Raw genomic sequence first — 17062 nt, 5'->3', positions numbered from 1 at the left:
TGAAATGTGGTGCTGGAGAAGGATGTTATCAATACCATGAATGGCAAGAAGAACAAATAAATAAATTTGAACAAATCAAGCCAATGATGTCACTTGAAGCAAGGATCACCAAGCTACGACTTGCCTACTTTGAACACATCATGCGAAGAGAGGAATCACTACAGAAGACATCATGGTTGGAAGCAACAAGACACGGAGGAAGACCAGCAACCAGATGGATTGATACTATCAAAATAATGGTGGAGAAGACCCCATTTAATCTATCTAGGCTAGCACAAGATCGATCATCCTACAGATCATTTATTCATCAAGTTACCATGGCTTAAGATTGAGCTTAAGTGTAGCATCGGCGTCTCTGCCTCCTCCCAGGCAGAGACACCATCCCTCTCACCTCCTCTCTCCCCGCGCTCGCCGCTCTCCTTCTCATCCTGCTGTCGGCGCGCGCAGTCCTGTAGCATCGGCATCTCTGCCTCCTGCCAGGCAGAGACACCGTCCCTCTCACCTCCTCTCTCCTCGCGCTCCCCGCTCTCCTTCTCTTCCTGCTGTCGGCGCGAGCAGTCCCCCGGGCACTGTGCTTAGGGCGTGCGCGCTCCCTCCCTCTTAAAGGGGCCCCGCTAGCCGTCCTAAGGAGTCCCAGGCCAATAGCCAAGGGTCCTCCCATATATAGGGCGCCTCCTCCAAAATGGAGGTGACCGAGCAAAGTTGTTGCACAGTTACTTATCTCTGCTTCAGCCCTCAGGTTCCGCTGCTAGCCTGACTTCTCGTCCTGCCTGCCAGCCAGTTATCTGCCCGTTACCTGCTGAGTCTGCCAGCCCGCTCACCTGGAGCGCTCACCTGTTACCTGCCTGTTACCTGCCTTGTCTGTCAGCCCGCTCACCTGGGAGCACCCGCCTGTTACCTGTCGTGTCCGTCAGCCCGCTCACCTGGGAGCGCTCTCACCTGTTACCTGCCTGTTACCTGCCTTGTCTGTCAGCCTGCTCACCTGGGAGCACCCGCCTGTTACCTGCCGTGTCCATCAGCCCGCTCACCTAGGAGCGCTCACCTGTTACCTGCCATGTCTGTCAGCCTGCTCACCTGGGAGCACTCGCCTGTTACCTGCCTGTTACAAGACCGTCCATCTAGAGACTTCTGCCTGTCACCTGCCGTGCCTACCAGTTCATCCTCCAGTACCACTCGCCAGCCTGCCTGCTGTGTCATCTGCTATACCGGTCAGTCCCTGCCTTCTGACCCGTGGGAGTCACCTGCTCTCTTACAAGGTAGTCCCCAGAGTAGCACCTGGTCCCTCTGCTCGGTCCCTCCCTGGTCACGGAGTTGCTAGCCGCCATACGACCAGGGTCGGTCCGGGTTGATACTTAGTCACGCCCCGCTGGGTCCCTCCTTGCACCACAGCACAGAGGTTCCACCACCCGGACCCTTAACAGTTTGCTCGGGCCATGGGACCCGGTGGCACCCAAGCTCCCTCGCTCTCTGACCTATTCCAGGAGGTTTCCCGTCAGAGATCCCAACAGGAAACCATCCTAAACTACCTGCGGAGTGTCAACTCCCGCCTGGACACACTGAATGTTCCACATACGTCTGCCGCGACTCGTACGACTCCTGCTCCGGCAGTGCCACTGCCCACCAGTGCCATGGCATCCAGCCCCGGTCCCCGGCTTTCTGCACCTCTTCGTTTCGGAGGCGACCCCGCGCTAGCTCGGGGTTTCATAAATCTGTGCACCCTGCTCTTTGAACTTTTGGCACACCAGTTTCCCTCCGATCGTGCCAAGGTGGCCTTCATCATGTCCCACCTCTCTGGAGAAGCACTGGCATGGCTGAATCCCCTGTGGGAGAGAGGGGATCCCCTGGTGTCCGATCTGTTGTCTTTCCTCGCTGCATTCCAGAAAGTCTTCGAAGAACCTGGACGAAAAACCTCTTCAGCCTATTCTCTGCTTCGTATCCGCCAAGGGAGTCTCACCGTGGGCAAATATGCCATATGGTTCCGTACCCTCGCATCTGAGCTCACCTGGGACAATGAGGCCCTGGTGTCCATTTTCTGGGAGGGCCTTTCCGGTCGGATTAAGGACGAGTTAGCCGGACGGAACATACCTACCACCCTGGATGACCTGGTGTCGCTAGCTACCCGGATTGATGTCCGTTTCCTGGAGCGTGCTAAAGAGACTACCCGGGAGTGAAGATTTCCTCGTCTGGCTCCTACCTTCCAGAGACCTGTCTCTCAATCAGCCACTTCCCGGGCACGCTTGCCCGAACCTATGAAGGTCGACCTGACCAAGATGGTTGAATCTCGCCAAGAGTCTCGCTGAGCCCAGGGGATCTGTTTTTACTGTGGCCGTAAGGAGCACTTCATCCATTCCTGCCCGGTGAGGCCGGGAAACGCCAGAGTCTAGGACCGCTCGGAGAGGTCATCCTAGGCAAAAGTAAATCCTCTCCTTCCCTGACTTTGTCTGTCTCTATCTCCTGGGGAGAGAACCGCTATTTTGAACTTGCACACCTAGATTCCGGAGCTGCTGGGAACCTCATCTCCCAGTCCCAGCTAGAGAGATATCACATCCCCACCAAAGCTCTGGCTGAACCTTTGGCTGTCTCCGCCGTGGATGGAGGACTTCTTCCGGTATCCATCCTGCTCGTCACTGAGCCTATAACCCTGCAGGTGGGAATGCTGCACTCTGAGAGGATCTCCTTCCATGTACTTTCCGGTCTCTCTCACTCCCTATTGCTGGGTCTACCCTGGCTGCAGAGACATGAACCGGAGCTGAATTGGCAATCCAGCGAGGTTCTCCGTTGGGGGCAGGAGTGCCAAGGGACCTGCCTGGTCCCTGTCCGCCCGGTTTGCCCTCCACTCACCCCGGCTAATCTCCCCGGTTTACCGGCACCTTACCTCCTATGCAGATCTCTTCGATAAAAAGGATCACTGCCACCTCATAGGCCATATGATTGCCCGATCGACCTGGTACCCTGAGCCACTCCGCCCTGTGGGCGTATTTACCCATTGTCATCGGTCGAAACCCGGGCCATGTCGGAGTACATTGAGGAGAATCTGGCTAGGGGATTCTTCCAGAAATCTACCTCCCCGGCAGGAGCCGGATTCTTCTTTGTCAAAAAGAAGGATGGCTCGCTACGTCCCTGTATAGACTATAGAGGACTCAATCAGATCATGGTCAAAAATAAATACCCCCTGCCGCTCATCTCCAAGTTGTTTGACCGCCTTAAGGGAGCTAGGATCTCTTCCAAGCTGGATCTACGTGGGGCGTATAACCTGATCCGGATCCGTCAAGGAGACGAGTGGAAGACGGCATTCAATACCCGGGACAGTCACTACGAATACCGTGTGATGCCTTTCGGCCTCTGCAATGCTCCCACCGTCTTCCAAGAATTGGTCAACGACATCTTCCGAGATCTTCTTTACTCCTGCGTGGTGGTGTACCTGGACGATATCTTGGTCTTCTCTCCGGATGTTCCCACACACCGGAGGGATGTTCGTCAGGTCCTGCTTAGGCTCAGGCAGAATCACCTCTATGCAAAATACAAGAAGTGCCTCTTCGAGCAGACCTCTCTTCCATTTCTGTGCTATGTTATCTCTCAGACAGGCTTGCGAATGGATCATGAGAAACTCTCTGCTGTCCTAAAGTGGCCCCGTCCGGAGGGGTTGAAAGCGATTCAGCGATTCCTGGGCTTTGCCAATTACTATCGTCTCTTCATCCCTCACTTCTCTTCCCGGACAGCTCCCATATCTGCGCTCACCCATAAGGGAGCAAATCGCAAGGTATGGTCGCCCGAAGCTGAGGAGGCCTTCCTTTCCTTAAAGCAAGCCTTCTCCTCTGCCCCAGTACTGCACCGTCCGGACTGCAACAAACAGTTCTACCTGGAGGTTCATGCTTCCTCCTCCAGAGCCGGAGCGGTGCTCACTCTAAACTCTTCATCCGGGAGAATGGTAACCTGCGGTTTCTTCTCCAAACTCTTCTCCTCGTCTGAGCGCAACTACTCCATTGGAGATCGAGAACTGTTAGCCATTAAATTGGCGCTGGAGGAGTGGCGCTATCTGCTTGAAGGAGCTCTATACCCGGTGATCATCTATACGGATCACAAAAATCTGGCATATCTCCAATATGCCCAAAGACTCAATCCTCGTCAGACCCGGTGGTCTTTGTTCTTCGCCCGCTTCGACTTCGTCCTACATTTCAGCCCTGCGGACAAGAATGTCAAAGCCGACGCCTTGTTCCGATCCTTCCTGTCCTCCGATCAAGAGGAGGAGCCTATGCACATCATCGACCCAGTGATGCATGTGGCCCCCTTGGATCTTGCTCGTCTTCCGCCCGGTAAGACGTTTGTAGCAGTACCAGATCGTGAGAAGGTTCTTCACTGGGGTCATTCGTCTTAACTAGCCGGCCATGCTGGCCAAAAGAAGACCTTCATGCTCATTACCAGGCATTACTGGTGGCCTACCCTTCACAAAGATATGATAGACTTTTTCTCGGCCTGTTCATCCTGTCCCCGCAACAAAGTTCCAAGACATCTTCCAGCCGGCCGCCTCCTGCCTCTTCCTGTACCTGCTGCCCCGTGGCAGCACATTGCCATGGACTTTATTACTGATCTCCCAGCTTCTGCCGGTTGTACAGTCATTTGGGTGGTCACCGGCCGCTTCTCTAAAATGGCCCACTTCATCCCTCTGCCTGGTCTCCCGTCTGAATCTCAGTTGGCCAAGTATTTCTTCCGTCATATCTTCCGTCTCCATGGTCTACCTCTCCACATTGTGTCGGATCCAGGGGTTCAGTTCACCTCACGTTTCTGGAGAGCTACCTGTAAGCTACTGGATGTCACCCTGGATTTCTCCGCCGCCTACCATCCACAGTCCAATGGCCAAGTGGAGCGAATCAACCAAATCCTTACCAGCTAACTCCGGAACTTTGTTAACGCTCACCATACCGACTGGGTGGAGCTCCTACCTTGGGCCGAATTCTCCTACAACAACCATGAGAGTGAATCCACTTCAAAATCCCCGTTCTACGTGGTCTATGGTCAACTTCCTCGGATTCTGTTTCCCATCTCCGCCTCGGTGGACAACTCTGCCGCGGAGGCTCTTGTCAGCGAATTCTCCACCATTTGGGAGAATACCAGGTCCGCACTTCTTCAGTCCTCCGAGCGGATGAAGAAACATGCTGACAAGAGACGTCTGGAGCCGCCTCAATTCCGCCCGGGAGATAAAGTCTGGCTCTCTTCCAAACATGTCCGACTCAAAATACCCTCCTATAAGTTGGGTCCTCGGTTCATCAGTCCATTCAAAATTCTTAAACAGATAAATCCAGTGGCCTACAAGTTAAAACTCCTGGCCACCTTATGGATTCCCAACTCCTTCCATGTATCTCTCCTCAAACCAGTTGTGTTTAACTCTTTTTCCAAAATTCCAGGTACTCCTCCTGCTCTGGTATCCACTGAGGTCCCCCGGGCACTGTGCTTAGGGCACGCATGCTCCCTCCCTCTTAAAGGGGCCACGCGCGCCGTCCTAAGGAGTCCCCGGCCAATAACCGAGTATCCTCCCATATATAGGGCACCTCCTCCAAAATGGAGGTGCCCGAGCAAAGTTGTTGCACAGTTACTTATCTCTGCTTCAGCCCTCAGGTTCCGCTGCTAGCCTGACTCCTTGTACTGCCTGCCAGCCTGTTATCTGCCCGTTACCTCCCGAGTCTGCCAGCCCGCTCTCCTGGAGTACTCACCTGTTACCTGCCTGTTACCTGCCTTGTCTGTCAGCCTGCTCACCTGGGAGCACCCGCCTGTTACCTGCCGTGTCCGTCAGCCCGCTCACCTGGGAGCGCTCACCTGTTACCTGCCTGTTACCTGCCTTGTCTGTCAGCCCGCTCACCTGGTAGCACCCGCCTGTTACCTGCCGTGTCCATCAGCCCGCTCACCTGGGAGCACTCGCCTGTTACCTGCCTGTTACAAGACCGTCCATCTAGAGACTTCTGCCTGTCACTTGCCGTGACCACCTGACAGCCTACCGGGAGGCACCCGCCTGTCACCTGCCGTGCCTACCAGTTCATCCTCCAATACCATTCGCCAGCCTGCCTGCTGTGTCATCAGCTATACCGGTCAGTCCCTGCCTTCTGACCCATGGGAGTCACCTGCTCTCTTACAAGGTCATCCCCAGAATAGCACCTGGTACCTCTGCTCGGTCCCTCCCTGGTCACGGAGTCGTTAGCCGCCGTATGACCAGGGTCGGTCCGGGTTGATACTTAGTCACTCCCCTCTGGGTCCCTCCTTGCACCATAGCACAGAGGTTCCACCACCCGGACCCGTAACATTAAGGCTGTTAAAAAAAATGGAGTGCTTTGAAACTATGAAATTCACTTTATTAAGGGATTTATCTTCATTCTTGTAAAAAATGCATGTAAGTAGCTGTTAAATCCTTGAATTTTCACAGTCTTTTGCCTGCCATTAGCTGAATTCTTATTAGAATATAATTATTTGTTGCACAAATGATACTCATTGTATAAGTCCATGTAGTTTGTTGAGCAGTAAATAGTGGAGGACAAACTAGACAGGTTGATTAAATACTCAAAGAACGAGAGTTGACCTTATTTCACCTTCTTCCTGACCTCTGGATGATGACATGAACCACAGATGTGAGTATAAAAAGGATCCCTATCCCTCTGAGAGGAGACTCTGCAAAACAGCAGCCAGGACACCATGACTTGATCAAGAGGTATAACAATTTGACATTCTACAGGATGTCAGTTTAAGGGACCATTGCCCTATATAAAAAAAAACAGATCTGCTCCATTGACCATCACAGAACCCATAGAGACATTTGGGGAAGCCAGGCTGGGACCCTCCGGTCACCTGGCCTCATGGAGATGTTTGGTGTAGCCAGGTTGGGATCCTCCAGTCATCGGGAACCTTGGATATGATCGAAGAAGACAGGATGAGACCCTCCGGTCACCTTGCCCCATGGAGACTTTCAGAGAAGCCAGCTTTGGATTCCGGTCACCTGGCCACATACGTCAATGGATTGTCAGCTTCCTAAGCTTGATGTTACCTCCTCTTTGTGGGTGCACACCAAAAGCTGGGTGCCACTGGTGGGGGTAGTTGGCCGGGCAAGCCCCAAAGTCGCAGCTGCTCTAATCCTGGCAAGTCAGCAGGAGGGTGAGACTTGGTAATTTGCATCATCTTGGGTATTTGCTGGGACTGTTCTATATGTTTATTGTCTGTTTGGTGGTTAGCTAAAATATTTCCACACTGTTTTTTCCTCACCCTGTGTTGTCTGAGGAGAGCGGGCGTTCCTTGGGATAAGCCTTGGTCCATGTGGTCTCAGGTCAGTGAACGAGAGCACCCACTGACCCCGTGTCTCCACAAACTGATTTGCAGTTTCATAACTTTCCTTTATGGTTTAAAAAATGATTAAAAAATTTTAATTACTCTTTAATTATTTTAGATGTATCGCTACATGTGGGCTGATGTTTCATTATTAAATGAAAATAAAATATCTGAAGGGAATCTGTCACCAGATTATTCCAACTAATCCAAGAGTAGCCTATTGTAGAGGCTGAGACTCCAACTCCAGTGATTTGTCACTTGCTGGGCTGATTAGTGTAATTTTGAATAAATCACTTGATTATCATTAGAGGACTAGTAGACCTGCTGCCTGGTAATCCTCCATGTTCTTGAGCTTTGTATAACCCAACTCTCACCACTGATTGGCAGCTTTCAGCCCATGTACAATGTACACAGAAAGCTGCCAATCATTGGTGTGTGTGGGATTATACAGGGCTCAACATGGAGAGAACTGTTTGATCTTCAGCAGATAAAACAGTGATTTCAGCAAAATGACATCAAGCTGCTCAGTAAGGGACACATTGCTGGAATCATGGTCATTTGTCCTACATTATGCTGATAGGGTAGCAAAAACGTGATGAAAAAATTCATTCTAAAAAAGCTTGTAAAGTCATAAAATAAAAACAAGCCATACTACCCTTATAATTCCGCTACTGCTTCAGTTGTAATATGTCACAGAGCAAATCTTTGCACATTCCCATAGGACATCACATGCATCCAGCTACATGATTGCTGCAGATAATTGGTGACAGCAGTCATGGGGCTAGACAGCACCGATCAACCACAACATTGTATAAGAAACACAAAAGTCAGCCTAATATGCACCCCAGTTGCAGTGAAATACTGTATGACCCCAATTGTTCAAATTATGGTTCAAGAGGACCAGTTTTTATTTTGTGGCTATACATTTTAGAATTTTGTTTTGTATTAGCCATCTGAAACCATAGAGAGATAACTTCAGAAGCTCAATAAAGAAAACAAAATTATAATCTCTCTTTTTATAATTAAAGAGCTTTCCACATTGGCGTTATTGATCCAGAGTGAAGCTGATCGTCCATTGAAAAATTGTTTTTAATGGATTCAATTAAATCACTGTTGTGACGATACTGCAGGTGGTCCAGAGAGTGAAATTACACCGAGGTACTGGAGTCTAAAGATAACCAGAATAAAGAAACCAGGATCTTAACTGGAACTCATCAGGTGGAGGGTTTTGTTATGGATTTTGCATTAGGCCCATGAGCTTCAACTCATGCTTCCTCATTCAACTTTGTGGTTTATAAAAGGAAAGCAAGTCATAAACTATGATCTATTTCTGGTGCCTCTTTTTTCAAATTAAAATAAACATTTCAGAATTATAAATGATGACATGAACTTGGCTAAAAAGTGAACTGGAAAATTGTACCAGAAATAACGAAAATGCAAGTGACTAAAGCTGCCCATACACATTACATTAAAATATATGGATCCCACTACACTTGTTGACATTTTTCAATAATTTAATATATTTACAGGGCCTCATGATGGCCATCCAGACGTCAGAGGAAATGAGGAATTGTATGATAGATTTTAACATTTTTCTCCAACTTTCCATGCTGAAACATTTATATTAATAGTGAGGTCAGTTGAGATGGTTCTCCACTTTTAATATTTAAAATGATTTCTCAAGGGGTTTTATCATCCTCCTTGTAGGAGTACACTGTTCCCTAGCTTCTAAGCTTCCTACTTGGTGGGAGATTGTGCACTCCTGCTTGATTGACAGTTTGGACTAGCACCTTAGTTGCCCCCCTGGCCTCAATTGTGCACTCCTCCAATACTACAGACAGAGACAAGACTGTATCATAGAGCAGCATCAGTGGACTACTGTGGTTCTAATGCTGGCTGATTCCTGAGCTAACAATGTGGTCGAGAGTCAGGGTAGTGCTTACAAGTTCTATCAGAAAGAGCTTGTAAGCCCTGTGCATGATTGACCACTTTTGTTAGAATTAAAATTAATTAATTCTTGAGAATGGATATGATTTTTAATAAAAAGTCAATTACAAAGTTGCTTGTTTATTTCAAGCGTTTAAATTTTAGCCAATAAAAGAGTAGCCTATAATGTTATCAATGATTAATGGGACATATTTTCTCTCCATACTAATACAATTAACATTTATCACTAAAAATAAGATCTCACCATTAAAGTTCTCTTGATGCATTCAGTTTTCAAATACAAGTTCATTAACAAATATGCTGAAGAAGCAGAAATGTCAAGTATCAGTACCTTCCCTATAAGACATTGCTTAATTCTAAGAGACAGGAATACCAATGTGTAGACAGCAAAGTACACAGATGACACTAGAGAAATAGTTTTTTTCCTCAAGTGAACAGTTATTCTTCATACCTTCTCCCTCTGAACATTGTTCTCACAGAATCCCTACCAATTGGGTCTCTGCAAGGTGAATTAATATCTCCTGAGAACTGATGCACTGATATTCTCTGGATTTAGCCTCTTATTAATAAACCAATCCAACAGTCTGCTCATGACTATTTAAAAATTAATTTTCGTGACTTTTTTACCATTATCAGACTATGAAGTTTTCTGGAGAATACGTGTTCTCTTATGTAGTCTACATGGACTACTGTACAGTCGTACAAATAGAGATAAGATAAGATTATGAAAGAGCGAAGTGATGTTGAAAGTATAGTTGTTGGCTTCTCTTCTAAGACAAGGATATAATGTTTTCCAGATGGTAATGCATGCATTAGAAATTGTCCACTAATAGGAGGGCAGATTTAAGAAGGTTACCACACAAAAAAATGCAGTAAATTGTCCATAAAAATTATTATAATTTTAATTGAATAAATAACGCACAGGCAATTACATACATATTACACAATAACCAAATTTAGTAGCTAGGATCAGGTGTTAAAAGTTATGACACCCACAAATAATATGTATTCTGGAGTAGGAAGAGTATGTGTAGACCCATTTATATTTTAAAGTGCTAGTGCTTAGATAAATATAGTACAGCAATGCCAGCTGTATTAGCAACCCATATATAGTACACCAGCAGAGCAAAAAAACCTTAATCAAGTAAGCTACAGCAGACATAAGGCCAATACAAACTCTTACCCATAATGACCCAGTGTTGGATGTCACCGCAGCCTCAATGAGCATTTGTCTTCCTTGAGGAGCTGTGACAGCTGTCAACCCCCCCAGCGCAAAATGCATATTGGGGCTGCTGCGGTGACACCTAACACTGGGTCATTATGGTTAAGAGTTTGTGTTGGCCTTATACCCGCTGTAGCTTACTTGATTAAGTTTTTTTTGCTGTGCTGATGAACTATATTGATAACTAATGCAACTGACATTGCGGCACTATATTTATCTAGGCACTAGCACTTTAAAATATAAATGGGTCTACACATACTCTTCCTACTCCAGAGTATATATTATTTGTGGGTGTCATAACTTTTAACACCTAATCCTAGCTACTACAGTAGGCAATTGTATAATATGTATGTAATTGCCTATGCATTGTTTATTAAATTAAAATTGTGATAATTTTTATGGACCATCCACTCCATTATTTTGTGTGGTTGCTGATGTTTGGGAGTGTCCAGAAAGTATATGGGCCCTGAGACTGATAGGCACTGGGCAGTTTTTCACATGGTTTTATTACTATGGTTTCTGTTGTATAGATATTGTTTCAATTTTGATTTAAGAAGGTTTTATCGTGTATCTAATTAATTCAACTTCTACTAAAATAGACTGTATAGCACTTCATATTCATAATGGTTGGAAAACTTGTGATTCTAGGACACAAATAATTACACATTTTCCATTAGTAACAGATTCCTTTTGGCAATCTTGAGCTGAAGAGTGTTCATGATTACATAGAATAAAGAAGCCACCATAGACGTATATGGTTTTTATTAATAATGAACATATTAAAGTAATTAGTAGAGCTGCCTTCTAAGGAATACACGACCTCTTAATTTGCCAACTCGTCTTTTCTCAGTTAAGATACCAAACACCCAGCATCAAATAGGATGTTATATAAGGACATCTAATAACCCAAAAATGAATACGAAATTACTAACACATATTGCCTCAAGGCTTTTAACTCTGTAGATATACACTGTACACATTGAATATGAGGTTGGAAAATTAATCAGTCTTCAAGTTTAAATGCCTATAAACCATAGAAGTCATATCAATTATATTTTAAAGTTGGACCTTTGAAGTATGCACTAGATATAAAAAGGGTTAAACCAAATGCAATACTAGTTGAGAGCTTTTAAATGAAAATTACACTTGCCTAATTCTTTATATTACATTCTGAGAGCTTGGTTTTGGAGCAGTGACAGGCTCTTATTTTGTTTGCTAGATTTCTTAATACTGAAGTTTTTAATTTCACAAAACACATTTCTGATTTTAATTAAAGTCCAGCAGGGGCTGAAAAAAAATGGTAAACAATTGGAATTGCAAAGGACCTCACATTAAACTGTTCATACAGGATGTATATAGAAGGTTCGGAGCAGATAAACAGTGTGTGCATGCGGACAGAAGAAAATTACTGCTGACTTTCAAGTCACAACATACTTCAAGCTTGATTTGACCTATTCAGTAAGACTGATGTATTTATACTTTTCTACCACAGACTAACATTGACATTTGCAGAAACATCTTCTGTTCCTGAATTCAAGTTTTATACTTAAGTACAACTCTGGATGTGTAAGGATTCATTTTCTCATATGCAGCGAAAGGTGAAAATTTGCACAGGTAACTGACGTATAAGTAGCTGTGCATGACTAATGGCCGCACCACACCTCGCAGTCATGAAACCAAACAGGCATTCTGTACAAGGGGAATTAGCCCACAGGCATTTCTGACTTCTGGTCCTACTTATACTAGCTGTATCAAATGTGTGCCCAATACTAATTAAATGCTTATAGCACTTTATCTATCTATCTATCTATCTATCTATCTATCTATGTATCTATCTATCTATCTATTTATCTATCTATCTACATTTATCTATCTCTATCTTTTAATCTATCTATCGATTGATCTATCTACGCATATCTACCTACTCCATATTTATCAACTTCAAATCTATTCATCTATCTATCCCATATCTATCTGTCCATATATCTATCTATCCCATATCTATCCATATATCTATCTATCCCATATCTATCTATCTATCCATATATTTAACTATCTATCTATCTATCTTTTAATCTATCTATCGATTGATCTATCTATCCATATCTATCTACTCCATATTTATCTACTTCAAATCTATCTATCTATCTATATCTAACTACCCCATATCTATCTATTGATCCATATCTAACTATCTATCCAACTACTCCTTATCTATCTATCCATATCTATCTATCTACTTATCCTACTTATCGATCTATCTAGCTATCTACCCCATATCTATCTATCTATCTATCTATCTATCTATCTATCTATCTATCCATCCATGTCAAGCAGAACTGAGTTTTTCCACTGGTATACATATTCTGTATCATCAATGTATTTTTAGTCAGTGAGTTACTACATAGCACAAAAGAACAAATGAAAAATTCAGTCTTGTTACCTCTAGAGATCTAGTTGAGTTAAATGTGTCATTTAACTGTTTCCTTCCAGGTCATTATGAATTTTGGAAATTGACAAATATCTAAATGTGTAAAATGTAGAAAAGTCAGATAAATAAAATAGATGGCATATAAAATACTACAATTGGTATAAGTAAATGTCTGCCATATGAACTACAAAATTTCAATCCGAAAATTGTGTGTAAACAAGCGATTAAATTTAAATGATCAAGATAGAAAAATGTGGAAGAGCTGGGCTGTCATACAGTAGTTTCAGGGGGTTACCTGCTGTTCTAGATTAAGCCACAACTATCACACAGAGATATCACCAGGGGTTATGCTAATTTCCAAGTTCTGCTATACCAGAAATATATATGGAGTACTTCTATTGTGTAATATCTATTGCATTATCACTTTCCTGTCTAATTAGGTAAAAGTAAGTCTGTAAGATCAGGTATACTCTCCTAAACAGGGTGCTATTGCTCAGCAGGTACTGATTTTGTATCTATGTACTAAAAGAACAAAGCTGAAAGTCACCTAGATAATCCATAATACATACATGATAACTATTCCAGTATGCCATAGACTATATGGTATAACAGTATATACAGTATAACCATACTACTGGACTATACATTATATACACGTTAGAAAACAATGAAGTTGCATCCTGAACTATATTTTTAATAGTTTCTACAGTATCACTATACTACAAGATGATAAACTATGTCCAAACTGCTAGATTATACAGTATTTCTATACTACTACTGGATTATACAGTATATACCTATACTACTAGATTGTACTGCATATCTATGCTACTAGACTATACAATATATCTATACTATTATATTATACATTATATTACTACTAGATTTTATAATATATACTACTACCAGATTATAGAGTAGATATTACTTTAGTATACAAAATATAGTAGTATTAGATTGTAATTTATATATACTATTGGATTATGCAATTTATCTATACTACCAGATTATACAGTGTATATTACTACCAGATTATACAGTATATTTATATTACTTCCAGATTATAAAGTATATACACTACCAGATTATACAGTATATGTATACTACAGGATTATACAATATATATTTCTTCCAGATAATTCAGTATATATTACTACAGATTATACAGTATATATTACTACCAGATAATTCAGTATTACTACAGATTATACAGTATATATTACTACCAGATAATTCAGTATATATTACTACAGATTATACAGTATATATTACTACCAGATAATTCAGTATATATTCCTACAGATTATACAGTATATATTATGACCAGATTATACACTCGTAGCTCTGTGTGCTCACATCTCCATCAGTACTGTACCTCTGTGTAATGCCATCACTCTTATATACAGAGCAGCTTCTTACCTGTGCAGATGTAACTCTATGAGATCAGATAGTGAACAAGTCCCAACAGCCTAGACGTCTTCTTTCAAAGCAAAATCTTTCAGAAGGGAGAACATTATCATCACAAAATGAACTTTGCTGCAAGCTTGAACATATCCACAGAGCTGCGAGCAACCCACGGAGCCGGGCTCCTACTGCAGATCTCGCACGCCGTCAGCTAGTGGGTGATGCCGGGGCTGATCGGGGGACAGGCATGCCCGGCTTATTTAATATTCAGAGCAGATAGCCAGGCAATCTTGAATTTACTTCACGAGCTTAACCCTTTGAATTCTGCAGGGCAGCACAGAGATATATGTGACAGATCCTTCCATTGGGCTGCAGGAGTAGTGTCAGTTCTTCTCCTCCCTTCTTTCTAGTCTTTCTTGTTAGCTCGGATTACTATTAGTCAGATTGTTAGAAGCAGGGAATGGGCGTAAGCAATGAGATTTCTTGGCTTTTGCCTGAGCCTTCAAGCCCTTCCCAGTAAAAGGTTTAATGTGAGAGTGTCATTTTACATAGCACTCCACCTCGTTATCTCTGTAAGTCTTCCTCTCTGCTGCCATTCTATTATTAATGCCACATATATAGGAGACGTGCACATCCCTTACTTGTCACATTCAGTCTACTGCTGGGGGAAAGGGAAAGGGATAGGAAGGAATTACACTAATATCTGCTGTAGTCCAGGAGTTTCTACATTCTGATGTCCTAATACTTGGAAGAATTAGTTAGAACTCTGTGTTCTGTATTGTTATTTTTGACAACATGAAAAATAGTATTGTTTGTCTTAAGGGACTTATGTGTCAGTAAAAGGCTACAGTTTCCTCCAGCCATCTTTTAATAACATTACCGCAACTCTTTTTGTCACTTTCTGTCATATTTAAAGGACATTTCAAATGGCTTAAATGACAACTGGCAATTGTGCCGAGGTTTATTTGTTCAATGGCATAAAGTAATATCTGATGTAAAACCAAAGAAATGATCATAAGCTGGTATACATGCATTGAGTAAGAGCACATTCACACTGAGGCCATTTCACAGAGAAAATTTAAACAAAAACAACAAATAAAGTATATACCCTATAATAAGTAAATAAGTAAACAGGAATAGCACTATTTTGATCATAAAAGCAGAAAAGCCATCCCACCGTAACAAGATGAACCTAATCAGGACATCCTAGCCTGTCTCACCTTATGTCAGCCGACCTCAATGTGAATAAGGGCAGAGCAAGAAAGGGGCGGCGACTGTTCAGCCACCTGGTCATGGGAAGCTATGTAGATAAATGCGTAGCTCAGAAAGAGGGGCCATTGCCCTTGCTAGTAGAAAGTACAAAAAAGTACAGCAAAACTAAAAGAATGAGCTAGTCATGTATCTATATAGCTTCCCATGTACAGGTGAATGAACAGTTGGGGCCCCTGTCCTGCTCTGCCCTTGTTCACATTGAGTTTGGTTGACACAAAGTGAGATTTTAATGCTAGAGACAGGCTAGAACCGTCATGAGTAGTGTTGAGCATTCCGATACTGTAATATCGGGTATCGGCCGATATTCGCGATATCGGAATTCCGATACTTAATTCCGATACTTTTACAATATCGGATACCGGAATCGGAAGTTCCCATAATGCCTGCGCTCTGCAGTGTCTGTGAAGGATGACAAGTTGGATGGCAGCGCAATCCAGCCTGTCATCAGAATGCCATCCCAGCGGGGGAGAATTCTCCTGATTGTTTAAAAGCCGGCGGGCGGTATAAAGCCGCCGGCTTTTAAACAATCACACAGCCCCATACTGCTTCCCCGCAGCCTCCCACCCCGATCCTCCGCTCCCCTCGCCACCTCCCATCCCGATCGTAAGTTAGGACCGGGCGGGGAGCGCAGCTCCAAGGAGCGGGGAGTGGAGGACCCGGGCGGGGAAGCCGGCAGTGAAAAGACTTCACCGCCGGCTTTCCCGTTCTGTGCTGCGCTTTCCCGCCGGTTATTTCAAATGAACAGCTGAGGTATCAGGTGATGCCGATCAGCTGTTCATTTGAAGTCGCCGCGTTGCCCTCAGAGGGTTCATGTGAGTTCATGCTTGACTGCATGAACTCACATGAACTTTCCCACGGCCGCACAGGTCAGCCTCACCTCCCAGACCCGTCATGATTAGTGTGTGTGCGGGGTGTGTGTGCGGGGTGTGTGTGCGGGGTGTGTGTGCGGGTGTGCGCGGTGTCTGTGCGATGTGTGCGGGTGTGTGCGGTGTGTGTGCGTGCAGGCAGACATAGGCCGATGTGACACTACTACTCCCATCGGCCTATGTCTGTCCCCCGTCCACTCCTGCCAGCAGGATCAGCTCGATGGGAGCAGTAGTTCCCATCAGACTGATCCTGCTATTTAAATTGCCCTACTGTGTCCCCAATAAATGTTAAATACATGTCATTGGTGGCCAGTGGTTACCTAAAAGAAATTAGTTCATACATTACCTGTCCCCGCCGATCGCCACCTAAAATAAAGTAAAAAATAAAAAACTACACATATACTCACCAAGACACCTAATTCCCCGAAGCCATCGATCTCCTGTAATAAAATATAAAATAATAAACCACAACCTTATCCTTACCCCTACGTAGCAGTCCACGAGTGTCCCACGAAGATCTCCAGTTCAGAGCAGCCACATAGAATGTGACCGCTCTGAACCGCTGCCGCCGCTAGAATGATGGGGCCGTAAGGGTTCACCAGAGTTCAGGCAGCG

The 17062-nt window shown here is 44.3% G+C and overlaps 1 protein-coding gene across 2 annotated transcripts in view; it reads right to left on the bottom strand.

The window, feature by feature from the left end:
* Positions 1 to 14857, bottom strand: part of SLITRK6 (SLIT and NTRK like family member 6) — a 60814-nt gene extending 45957 nt beyond the window's left edge. The window contains exons 1-2 of one of the 2 annotated variants that reach the window (XM_073664100.1): positions 14325 to 14857; positions 12918 to 12998 (exon numbers count right to left, since the gene is read on the bottom strand). The gene's annotated coding sequence lies outside the window, so the exon portion shown is untranslated. The remainder of the gene's footprint in view (positions 1 to 12917; positions 12999 to 14324) is intronic. The other variant, XM_073664098.1, reaches the window with a different exon arrangement.
* Positions 14858 to 17062: the final 2205 nt, after the last annotated feature.

The sequence above is a fragment of the Phyllobates terribilis genome, unplaced genomic scaffold (assembly GCF_046119375.1).
Source record: "Phyllobates terribilis strain yellow unplaced genomic scaffold, ASM4611937v1 Scaffold_2__4_contigs__length_985480577, whole genome shotgun sequence".
NCBI lineage: Eukaryota > Metazoa > Chordata > Amphibia > Anura > Dendrobatidae > Phyllobates > Phyllobates terribilis.
The sequence above is the reverse complement of the archived record's forward strand: the minus strand, read 5'-3'. Positions and strand labels throughout refer to the sequence as shown.